This window comes from Rutilus rutilus (assembly GCF_951802725.1).
Source record: "Rutilus rutilus genome assembly, chromosome: 9".
Taxonomy (NCBI): domain Eukaryota; kingdom Metazoa; phylum Chordata; class Actinopteri; order Cypriniformes; family Leuciscidae; genus Rutilus; species Rutilus rutilus.
The window spans coordinates 1,375,057-1,386,768 of NC_140223.1; the positions used below are offsets into that span (position 1 = coordinate 1,375,057).

The following is an 11,712-nucleotide window of genomic DNA, read 5'->3' on the forward strand; positions in this document are numbered from 1 at the left end:
GCAGTAAAGAGATGTCATATCCATCACACGTTCAGTATGGAGTACCACAAGGCTCAGTACTGGGACCGTTCCTGTTCATTCCGTACAGGAGATATCATTAGGAAGCATGGGATTAGTTTACTGTTATGCTGATGATACTCAGCTCTATATTTGTTTGCACCCCGATTAAATTACAAATTTACAAAACTAATGGAATGCAAGGCTGATATAAAAAAAAAAAAAAAAAAAAAAAAAACAGAATACTGTCTAACAATTGACGGATGTTCTGTCAAGTCTTCGACGCTGGTATGGAACCTGGGTATGCTCTTTGATACCAATATTTCATTTGAAAATCAAGTTTCTAGCATCTGTAAAAAAAAGTTTGCATAGATCTGCAGAAACAAAACAAAAAATTCAGCTCCAACGCAGATCAAACACTACTGAACCAGCTAATGGCCCACCGGGCTAGAGAGCGCTGATGGATTGGTTATTATTCCTTTGTAAATGTGTGTTTCGTCAGCTTTAGTGTCCCTTTGTATGTGTGTGTGTGTGTGTGTGTGTGTGTGTATCACTTCCTGTTGAGAGCTGTTGTAACACCACATGGACAGTACAGTAAAACCACAAGAGTCATGTGACACACACAAGTCTGTTGGGTCATTGTCAGAAAACATTGCTGTCCTATCATGTGAAACAGTTACAGCTAAACTCTGAAGAAATGGGAGCTCTAGCGCAAGCTCTTTACCCGGAAGACTTAATATCACATCATTCCTTAATCATGTCATTCATTAACCACAGATCTGGCCAATCAACACTTGACATATGGAGTGTTTAAGCCCGGTTAACAACCATTACTATGTTCGCAGAAACTGACGCTGGCATTCACCCTCATCCTCCTGTCCATCCATGGGGGGTCTTCATCTTCATCTTCATCTTCAGGCAGGAACTGCAAGTAACTTCTACCCTCTGGATTTGGATTACGGACGGGGACTTCGCCAAAGATCTTTAACATTTCATTTAGCATACAAACTGTTAAATAAATCATATTCATACATTCTCTTGCCTCTCGAGTCTTTCCGGTAGAAATCATATTTTCCCTCCTCGGGCCCAAAGTGTCAGAACAGTCATAAACACTGACAGAGTTTATCAGTCTTATTCCACGACTACAGCCTTCAAAAGAGCACATTATTTATCACTTTTTGGAATTATTGTCTTTTTCAAGTTCAATGATTATAACATTTTTACATTTTTATTCATTTAGCTGACGCTTTTATCCAAAGCGACTTACAATTGCTATATATGTCAGAGGTCGCACGCCTCTGGAGCAACTAGGGGTTAAGTGTCTTGCTCAGGGACACATTGGTGTCTCACAGTGGATTCGAACCCGGGTCTCTCACACCAAAGGCATGTGTCTTATCCATTGCGCCACACCACCCCATTATAAAGTCCCTTTTTCCTACAACTGACACATTATATAATCAGACTCATTTCACATTTGCACACAAAAAGTCTTATTTCTGAGAATAAACAAACATGCATTGTAATAAAGGCAATAACTATTGTCTGAAATGGCATACTGCATGTTAGAACAGAAGGTGTGTAGGCCTATATGCTGCAGAATGCTAGTATGCAAGTATTCCATCCCAACACAGTCTAATATTCACTCATAGACCTGTAGCGCCACCTACCGGCCAAAGCTTGTACATGCAGCGGTAATCAACACTATAAAACTACAAAATAAAACTACAGGGTCCATAAACAGCAGCATATATCAGCGAGATCACAAATCAAACACTTCTAAAGAGCATGACTACTAGTGAAGCATGCTTGCGAAATACTTTACTGAAAGACCACTGAAATACAAGCTTAAAACCCAGAAAGTCCTGTTTAATTATCCCGAGATTTTCAAAAATAAATGAATAAATAAATATTATATATTGTTGGATGTTTAATTTAATTAATTGTATGTATTTATTTACGTGAAACGCTTATACCATACCATATGTGTGACTTTTCTCAGCGATGATCAGGATGGACCAATCACGTGTCGAGTATAAGAACTCGAAGAGGATTTGAAAATTATAATATTTATAAATAAACCCAAAAGAAAGTTTACATTCGTATGCCAGATAACAACACTTATAGGTTATATATTTAAATTAGTAGAGTTCTAGCGATCATACAAATGTGCCAAACAAGACGAACCCGAGGTGAGGTGTGAGTGCGGCTCAGTGGTGTTTGTGTGCCGCGCGCCCCTGAAGAATGTGACCGTTGTGTCGCATAGCAACCGCAGTTAGCGGTATTTGACGCGAGTGGCGCGTCGCGTCGCGTCGCGGTCTTGCGGAGTTTCACACGCGCTCATGTGACGCGCCGCCTACGGAAGAAGTTTCAAGCAGATTTTTTCTCTGTTTCAGTGGAGAAACACCTCTATGAGAAACACACACGGACTAGTGTAACGTTACAGCCGCCCGGAGAAAAACGACAACAACATCCAGAGCGAAAAATCAGCCTCAAGTTCTGCCAGAGCGTCTGTAAGTGTGTGTGTGTGTGTGTGTGTGTGTGTGTGTGTGTGTGTGTGTGTGTGTTTTCCTGAGTTTATCAGCGTTACTCAAGTTTGTTCAACTTCTGCGCACGTTTTGCGTTCAGTCAATAAACTGAATTTGCTGAAACACAGATGATTTTATCAGCACAACTCGAGGAAATCTCAGCATGTGATTCTCCAGAGTCTCTCAGTCACGGAGTAAACCCGTGAATAACGTTATATTTAATATAACATCAACAGGCTAAGATCACGGGTCTATCTATCTATCTATCTATCTATCTATCTATCTATCTATCTATCTATCTATCTATCTATCTATCTATCTATCTATCTATCTATCTATCGTTATCTAGCCTATCTATCTTTTTCTGTGTTTATGATGTGTGAGTGTGTGTTTAGCTGCTAGATGCACTTGTCGAGCTTGAAGGAAACACTGGAGTGTGTGTGATTGAGACAGCACAAGCAGGTATGAGTGTGTGTGTGATGTGGTCTGAAACCACAAGATTTCACAGTCGTTGTGGGGAAACTAATAGAGTTCTTAAAGAGATACAGCACTAATACTAACTGTGAAGTTGTTCATGCGTAGGATTTCAGTTCCTTTCACAGAATCGAGATCTGTGCCACACACACACACACACACACACACACACACACACACACACACACACACACACACACACCCACCCACACACACAGAGGCGTTTAACAGTGTGTGTGTGTGTAGAGGGGTTACCAGGTCCAGTGCCGTGTCCGGAATGTTAATCAGCTTGATGTTTGTTATGAACACTGAGTCTTGATGTTGTTCTGTTTCTCAGTGAATGTTCAACACTTGCAGTTCCTTGTTGGTTATGAGCAATTATGACCAATTCAGCTTTTATTATCAAACAGCTTTAAATCCAGAGAGTGGATCCTTTACATGACGAGAGACTGATAAAACATATCAGCTGATATTAGGATATAATCAGATTAATAACTTTGATTAATAACCGTATCTGTTGATTTAAGAAAAGTTGTAGTTCTTGTATCAGTTACAAAAACATTATCGATAGTTAATAAACATGTTCTGTTATTTATTATTGTGTAAGTGTCATTTCAGTCATTTTATTTGCTGTTGTTTTCTTCTGTATATTGGTATGATATCATTCACGATCAAGCATTAACTGATATTAGGATATAATCAGATGAATAACTTTGATTAATAATAACCAAATCTGTTGATTAACAGAAGTTGTAGTTCTTGTATCAGTTACAAAACCAATTACAAATATTTTATCAATAGTTAATGAGCATTTTATGGTAGGCCTAGCCTATTTATTATTGTGTAAGTGTCATTTCAGTCATTTTATTTGCTGTCTTCAAACTTTTTCCGCATATATTGATGTGATTAGTTCTCTAGACGTCACTATCAAGCATTAAAACCGGTTTATATGAGGATATAATCAGATGAATAAAAGTTGCAGTTCTTGTTTCAGTTCCAAAACAACTTTATCGACAGTTAATACACATTTTCTGTTATTTATTATTGCTATTATTATCTTATTTGCTATCTTTGATCTTTTCCTGTATATAGATATGATGTGTTCTCCAGACGTCAGAGTCGAGCACTAAAACTGGCGTATTTTGTCAGTGTGTGTTTGCTAGCGCTGTGAACGCCTCTCCTCAGCATGTTGATTAGCTGGCCAACACTTCACAGCAGGCGTGTGTGTTTGTGTGACTTTGTAAGCATGTGTTAGTGAGACTTTAACCACAACTTAGACACTTGTTTGCTCTTTTCATCCTGTTTCTGACTAACGTGTCGTTCTGAGCGGAATGTTTTATCGAGGTGTTTCATGGCCTTCACTTTCTGCTGTTCCTCTGGACTCTGTGTGTGTGTGTGTGTGTGTGTGATGTGTTCTTCTGCTCAGACCGGCTGCATGAGGAGGGAGGACCGCATGTGTGTGTGTGTGTGTGTGTGTGTGTGTGTTCTTCTTCTGCTCAGACCGGCTGCATGAGGAGGAAGGACCGTGTGTGTGTGTGTGTGTGATGTGTTCTTCTTCTGCTCAGACCGGCTGCATGAGGAGGGAGGACCGCATGTGTGTGTGTGTTTACCGAGATGTTTTTAAAACATGTTTTTAGGGCTGTCTGAGTTAATGTGTCCACTTAAGACATATATACACAGTACAGGTCAAAAGTTTGGAAACATTACTATTTTTAATTTTTTGGAAAGAAGTTTCTTCTGCTCATCAGGCCTGCAATTATTTGATCAAAAATACAGAAAAAAAAGTAATATTGTGATATATTATTACAATTTAAAATAATTGGTTTTCAATTTATTATACTTTAAATGATCATTTATTTCTGTGATCAAAGCTGAATTTTCAGGATCATTACTCCAGTCTATCACATGATCCTTTACAAATCACTCTAATATGATGATTCATTTTCAAAGTTGGAAACAGTTCTGCTGCTTAATATTTTTTCATAACTTGTGATACTTTTTTAGGATACTTTGATGAATAAAAAGTAAAAAAAGAAGCAAATGTTTTAAAAATAGAAATCTTTTGTAACAACAATATACACCACTGGTCAGTACATTTTTTTTCTTTCTTTTTTTAGCAAATGTTCTTTTTTTGAATTAAATCAATACTTTTATTCAGCAAGGATGTGCTAAATTGATAAAAAGTGATAGTAAAGAAGATTTATATTATTATAATTTTTTATTTAATTTTTAATAAATGCATTTTATTCATCAAATATATCAGGCAGCAGAACTGTTTCCAACACTCATAATAAATCAGAATATTAGAGTGATTTCTAAAGGATCATGTGATAGACTGGATGTCACATGTGACACTGAAGACTGGAGTAATGATGCTGAAAACTCAGCTTTGCATCACAGGAATAAATTATTTTTTAAAGTATATTCAAATAGAAAACTATTATTTTAAGTTGTAATAATATTTCACAATATTACTGGTTTTTTTCTGTATTTTTTTTGATCAAATAAACGCAGCCTTGATGAGCATTAGAGACTTCTTTCAAAAATATAAAAAAAAACGTAATGTTTCCAAACTTTTGACCTGTACTACATAAAGTAATATTTCATTCTGCTTCATATAACATGTCTAATATTTAAACAAACACGGCATCTGTTAAAAGGATAGTTCATCTGAAGATAAATGTCCAAACTAGAGCTGGGGGATATAGCCAACAATCATATTATTACTGTTTTTTTTTTTTGTATTTTTAATGGACTGAATGCAGCCTTGGTGAGCAGAAGAGACTTCTTTTAAAAACATTAAAATCTTACCGATCCAAAACTTTAATACAAATTAATAAAGCACAGATGGAGGAACTCGCATTCACTCGTGTGAGATTATTACCCTAGTCACGTTACATGAACTGCTATCGTTAAAATACACTTAGTTGTAGGTTTAAAATTCTAAATATGGCACATTTAATGTCCAACAACAAATATTGTAGCAAAATGTAGGCTATATTTTAGTCAGAATTATTGCCCTCCATCTGTTGGTGCGACGGCACTCGTTCGCTGAAGTCTGTGAAGTTTAGAGGAGACTCGACTCACTAACATCAAACTACTGTATATTAGGCTGTCAAAACAAATTCGAATTTCGAATATTCGTCAATTTTTAATTGTGCATTTAAATTTTTGGTGTGTCGAGAGGCGCGCGAATCATGATGATGACGTACCTGTCGTGGTTTGTTTCTGTTAGCTTATCCAGTACAGCGCGGTGCGGCTGCGTTGCTAACTAGAAAAAGGGCGGGAAAAAGTGTGTGTTTCTGAACGGCAGTTTGCTGTTGTGTGTTGTAGTTCATTACGCTGTGTGTTTTCTCAGGTCACTGATGCACTTACTCAGTTTTATGCACTATTGTAACCTAATTGTCCTTGTATGCACATTATATTTTATGCAAGAACAATTATTTAAAAAGGTAATGCACTTTAAAAAGTGAATGTCATTTCACTTCAATAAAAGACACAATGCTTGATTTGGTTTATATTTGCGTATTGCACTCGCTTGCGCCCTCTTGTGGGCATAAGAGACAATACAGTAGTTTTATCCTCTTAACTACAGCCTTTAATTAGAAATAGAATATAATTCAAATTTTGCTAATATTTAAGAAAGAAATTAGAATTAGCCTAAGCTTTTCAGCCATTTTGACGGACCTGTATATTGATATAAACCATATTGCCTCATCCTATAACGTTTATAAAATCAATATATCGTACAAACCCGATATACGGTAGAGATGCGCGGTTCTAATCGCGGCATCTCTAATATACGGCCCAGCCCTATTCCTAACCCAGAAGAAGATGCTTTGAATATCGTTGGAAACCATACAACCATAGACTTTTATTGTAGAAAAATAATCTTTTTGTGTGTTTCACAGAAGAACGCAAGTCATACAGGTTAGGAACGACATGAGGGCGAGTAAATGATGACAGAACGATCATGTGTGTGGTGATACGACCAACATCTTATGTAAGGAGGATATGAGAACGTTTATTTCAAGATAACAATTGAGTTAGAAGCAAATCGGACAAAAAATATGAATCGAACAAATGAACTTTTTCAGGTACACAATAGTTTTTTTTAACGTGTCGTTAGAAATAGTACAGAAATTGAAGAGGCTAATCAAATGTGAACATAAAATACTACATAGTCTTCACTATATGAGTTAAATATATTTTTGTTCTTATTAAAGCTGCTAAAGTTATTCAGTCTAGAGTTTCTCTTTAGTTTGATTGACATCATGTATATTAGGCTTCTGTCACTTTAAGGCTGAATGCGCGGGTCCATTACACTGATACACACCGCTACACCCAGCCGTTTACTCTCACTCGAGACATGAGCTGTGTTTACAGTAATACTCCACACGCTGGGCATCTCGGCATAACTGTGTGTGTTTACAGTAATACTCCACACGCTGGGCATCTCGGCATAACTGCGTGTGTTTACAGTAATACTCCACACGCTGGGCATCTCGGCATAACTGCGTGTGTTTACAGTAATACTCCACACGCTGGGCATCTCGGCATAACTGTGTGTGTTTACAGTAATACTCCACACGCTGGGCATCTCGGCATAACTGCGTGTGTTTACAGTAATACTCCACACGCTGGGCATCTCGGCATAACTGCGTGTGTTTACAGTAATACTCCACACGCTGGGCATCTCGGCATAACTGTGTGTGTTTACAGTAATACTCCACACGCTGGGCATCTCGGCATAACTGGGTGTGTTTACAGTAATACTCCACACGCTGGGCATCTCGGCATAACTGCGTGTGTTTACAGTAATACTCCACACGCTGGGCATCTCGCCATAACTGCGTGTGTTTACAGTAATACTCCACACGCTGGGCATCTCGGCATAACTGGGTGTGTTTACAGTAATACTCCACACGCTGGGCATCTCGGCATAACTGTGTGTGTTTACAGTAATACTCCACACGCTGGGCATCTCGGCATAACTGTGTGTGTTTACAGTAATACTCCACACGCTGGGCATCTCGCCATAACTGCGTGTGTTTACAGTAATACTCCACACGCTGGGCATCTCGGCATAACTGCGTGTGTTTACAGTAATACTCCACACGCTGGGCATCTCGCCATAACTGCGTGTGTTTACAGTAATACTCCACACGCTGGGCATCTCGGCATAACTGCGTGTGTTTACAGTAATACTCCACACGCTGGGCATCTCGCCATAACTGCGTGTGTTTACAGTAATACTCCACACGCTGGTCATCTCGGCATAACTGTGTGTGTTTACAGTAATACTCCACACGCTGGGCATCTCGCCATAACTGCGTGTGTTTACAGTAATACTCCACACGCTGGGCATCTCGCCATAACTGCGTGTGTTTACAGTAATACTCCACACGCTGGGCATCTCGGCATAACTGCGTGTGTTTACAGTAATACTCCACACGCTGGGCATCTCGGCATAACTGTGTGTGTTTACAGTAATACTCCACACGCTGGGCATCTCGGCATAACTGCGTGTGTTTACAGTAATACTCCACACGCTGGGCATCTCGGCATAACTGGGTGTGTTTACAGTAATACTCCACACGCTGGGCATCTCGGCATAACTGTGTGTGTTTACAGTAATACTCCACACGCTGGGCATCTCGGCATAACTGTGTGTGTTTACAGTAATACTCCACGCTGGGCATCTCGGCATAACTGGGTGTGTTTACAGTAATACTCCACACGCTGGGCATCTCGGCATAACTGGGTGTGTTTACAGTAATACTCCACACGCTGGGCATCTCGGCATAACTGGGTGTGTTTACAGTAATACTCCACACGCTGGGCATCTCGCCATAACTGCGTGTGTTTACAGTAATACTCCACACGCTGGGCATCTCGGCATAACTGCGTGTGTTTACAGTAATACTCCACACGCTGGGCATCTCGGCATAACTGGGTGTGTTTACAGTAATACTCCACACGCTGGGCATCTCGGCATAACTGTGTGTGTTTACAGTAATACTCCACGCTGGGCATCTCGGCATAACTGGGTGTGTTTACAGTAATACTCCACACGCTGGGCATCTCGGCATAACTGGGTGTGTTTACAGTAATACTCCACACGCTGGGCATCTCGGCATAACTGGGTGTGTTTACAGTAATACTCCACACGCTGGGCATCTCGGCATAACTGGGTGTGTTTACAGTAATACTCCACACGCTGGGCATCTCGGCATAACTGTGTGTGTTTACAGTAATACTCCACACGCTGGGCATCTCGGCATAACTGGGTGTGTTTACAGTAATACTCCACACGCTGGGCATCTCGCCATAACTGCGTGTGTTTACAGTAATACTCCACACGCTGGGCATCTCGGCATAACTGCGTGTGTTTACAGTAATACTCCACACGCTGGGCATCTCGGCATAACTGTGTGTGTTTACAGTAATACTCCACACGCTGGGCATCTCGGCATAACTGCGTGTGTTTACAGTAATACTCCACACGCTGGGCATCTCGGCATAACTGGGTGTGTTTACAGTAATACTCCACACGCTGGGCATCTCGGCATAACTGTGTGTGTTTACAGTAATACTCCACACGCTGGGCATCTCGGCATAACTGCGTGTGTTTACAGTAATACTCCACACGCTGGGCATCTCGGCATAACTGGGTGTGTTTACAGTAATACTCCACACGCTGGGCATCTCGGCATAACTGTGTGTGTTTACAGTAATACTCCACACGCTGGGCATCTCGGCATAACTGGGTGTGTTTACAGTAATACTCCACACGCTGGGCATCTCGGCATAACTGGGTGTGTTTACAGTAATACTCCACACGCTGGGCATCTCGGCATAACTGCGTGTGTTTACAGTAATACTCCACACGCTGGGCATCTCGGCATAACTGCGTGTGTTTACAGTAATACTCCACACGCTGGGCATCTCGGCATAACTGCGTGTGTTTACAGTAATACTCCACACGCTGGGCATCTCGGCATAACTGTGTGTTTACAGTAATACTCCACACGCTGGGCATCTCGGCATAACTGTGTGTGTTTACAGTAATACTCCACACGCTGGGCATCTCGGCATAACTGGGTGTGTTTACAGTAATACTCCACGCTGGGCATCTCGGCATAACTGGGTGTGTTTACAGTAATACTCCACACGCTGGGCATCTCGGCATAACTGCGTGTGTTTACAGTAATACTCCACACGCTGGGCATCTCGGCATAACTGCGTGTGTTTACAGTAATACTCCACACGCTGGGCATCTCGGCATAACTGCGTGTGTTTACAGTAATACTCCACACGCTGGGCATCTCGGCATAACTGTGTGTTTACAGTAATACTCCACACGCTGGGCATCTCGGCATAACTGTGTGTGTTTACAGTAATACTCCACACGCTGGGCATCTCGGCATAACTGGGTGTGTTTACAGTAATACTCCACACGCTGGGCATCTCGGCATAACTGGGTGTGTTTACAGTAATACTCCACACGCTGGGCATCTCGGCATAACTGTGTGTGTTTACAGTAATACTCCACACGCTGGGCATCTCGGCATAACTGTGTGTTTACAGTAATACTCCACACGCTGGGCATCTCGGCATAACTGTGTGTGTTTACAGTAATACTCCACACGCTGGGCATCTCGGCATAACTGCGTGTGTTTACAGTAATACTCCACACGCTGGGCATCTCGGCATAACTGCGTGTGTTTACAGTAATACTCCACACGCTGGGCATCTCGGCATAACTGCGTGTGTTTATCTGAACATTAGAGCGCAGTAAGACCTGAAGGAGAGCTGGATTCACAACACTGAGTTGTTTGTCATTGCTCTTAATGCTCTTTATTGTCTCATCACTCTAAAGTGGTAATAGTGCTGTGTATGTTTACATACCGCAACATCTCTAAAAATTTTATACCGTCGCCCTATCTGTGAGTGAACTATCCCTTTAAGACCTTGATCGACTGGAAACAGAGGCAACAGTTTGAGACACTCACAGGTCAAAGGTCATAGGCTGAGTATGACCATCAGTCAGATGCAGAGGTGTGAGTCATGAGCGTTGAGTGTGTGTGTGTGTGTGTCAGCTTTAGTGAGGATTTGAAAACTTCAGCGCTTTCCGTGACCTCCCCGTCCGTCACACTCTGGATGTTTCACTTCTCACTAACCACGTCTCTCTCGCTCGGTTAAACTATAGCAGGAGGCCAGCGGCTGCTTAGCAGGAGTAGATGATCATTAGTGGCGTTCGTGATGTGACAAAGCCTTCCTAATCCTACATGCAAAACGATTTAATTTATTATAGTATTGTATTTTAGTGTGTTTTAGAGTAATTTAGTGCAGACTTCAGGTGCCCACAAGCAGTTGATGAACCTCTTTGATTTCCGTAGTAGGAAAAATAAACACTATGGAAGTCAATGGGGTCCAATCAGATGCTTTACCCATATTCTTCAAAATGTCGTCTTTAGTGTTCAGCAGAAGAACATTACAGGACTGGAGGAACTTGAGGGCGAGTAAATGATTATAGAATTAACATTTTTAGGTGAACTGTTCCTTTAAGGGAAAGATAAAAATCACATATTCTCTAAAATACATGTTACAGTTCTATAACAATAGAAATATCTATTTTTAGTCACATATGTGACCCTGGACCACAAACCCAGTCACATGTCGCATGGGTATACAGTGAGGAAAATAAGTATTT

General features: G+C 40.8%; 1 protein-coding gene across 2 annotated transcripts in view; it reads left to right on the top strand.

The window, feature by feature from the left end:
* Window positions 1–2,289: 2,289 nt before the first annotated feature.
* arap1 (ArfGAP with RhoGAP domain, ankyrin repeat and PH domain 1) overlaps window positions 2,290–11,712 on the top strand; it is a 100,278-nt gene continuing 90,855 nt past the window's right edge. For both annotated transcript variants that reach the window (XM_084420070.1, XM_084420071.1), the window contains exon 1: window positions 2,290–2,507. The gene's annotated coding sequence lies outside the window, so the exon portion shown is untranslated. The remainder of the gene's footprint in view (window positions 2,508–11,712) is intronic.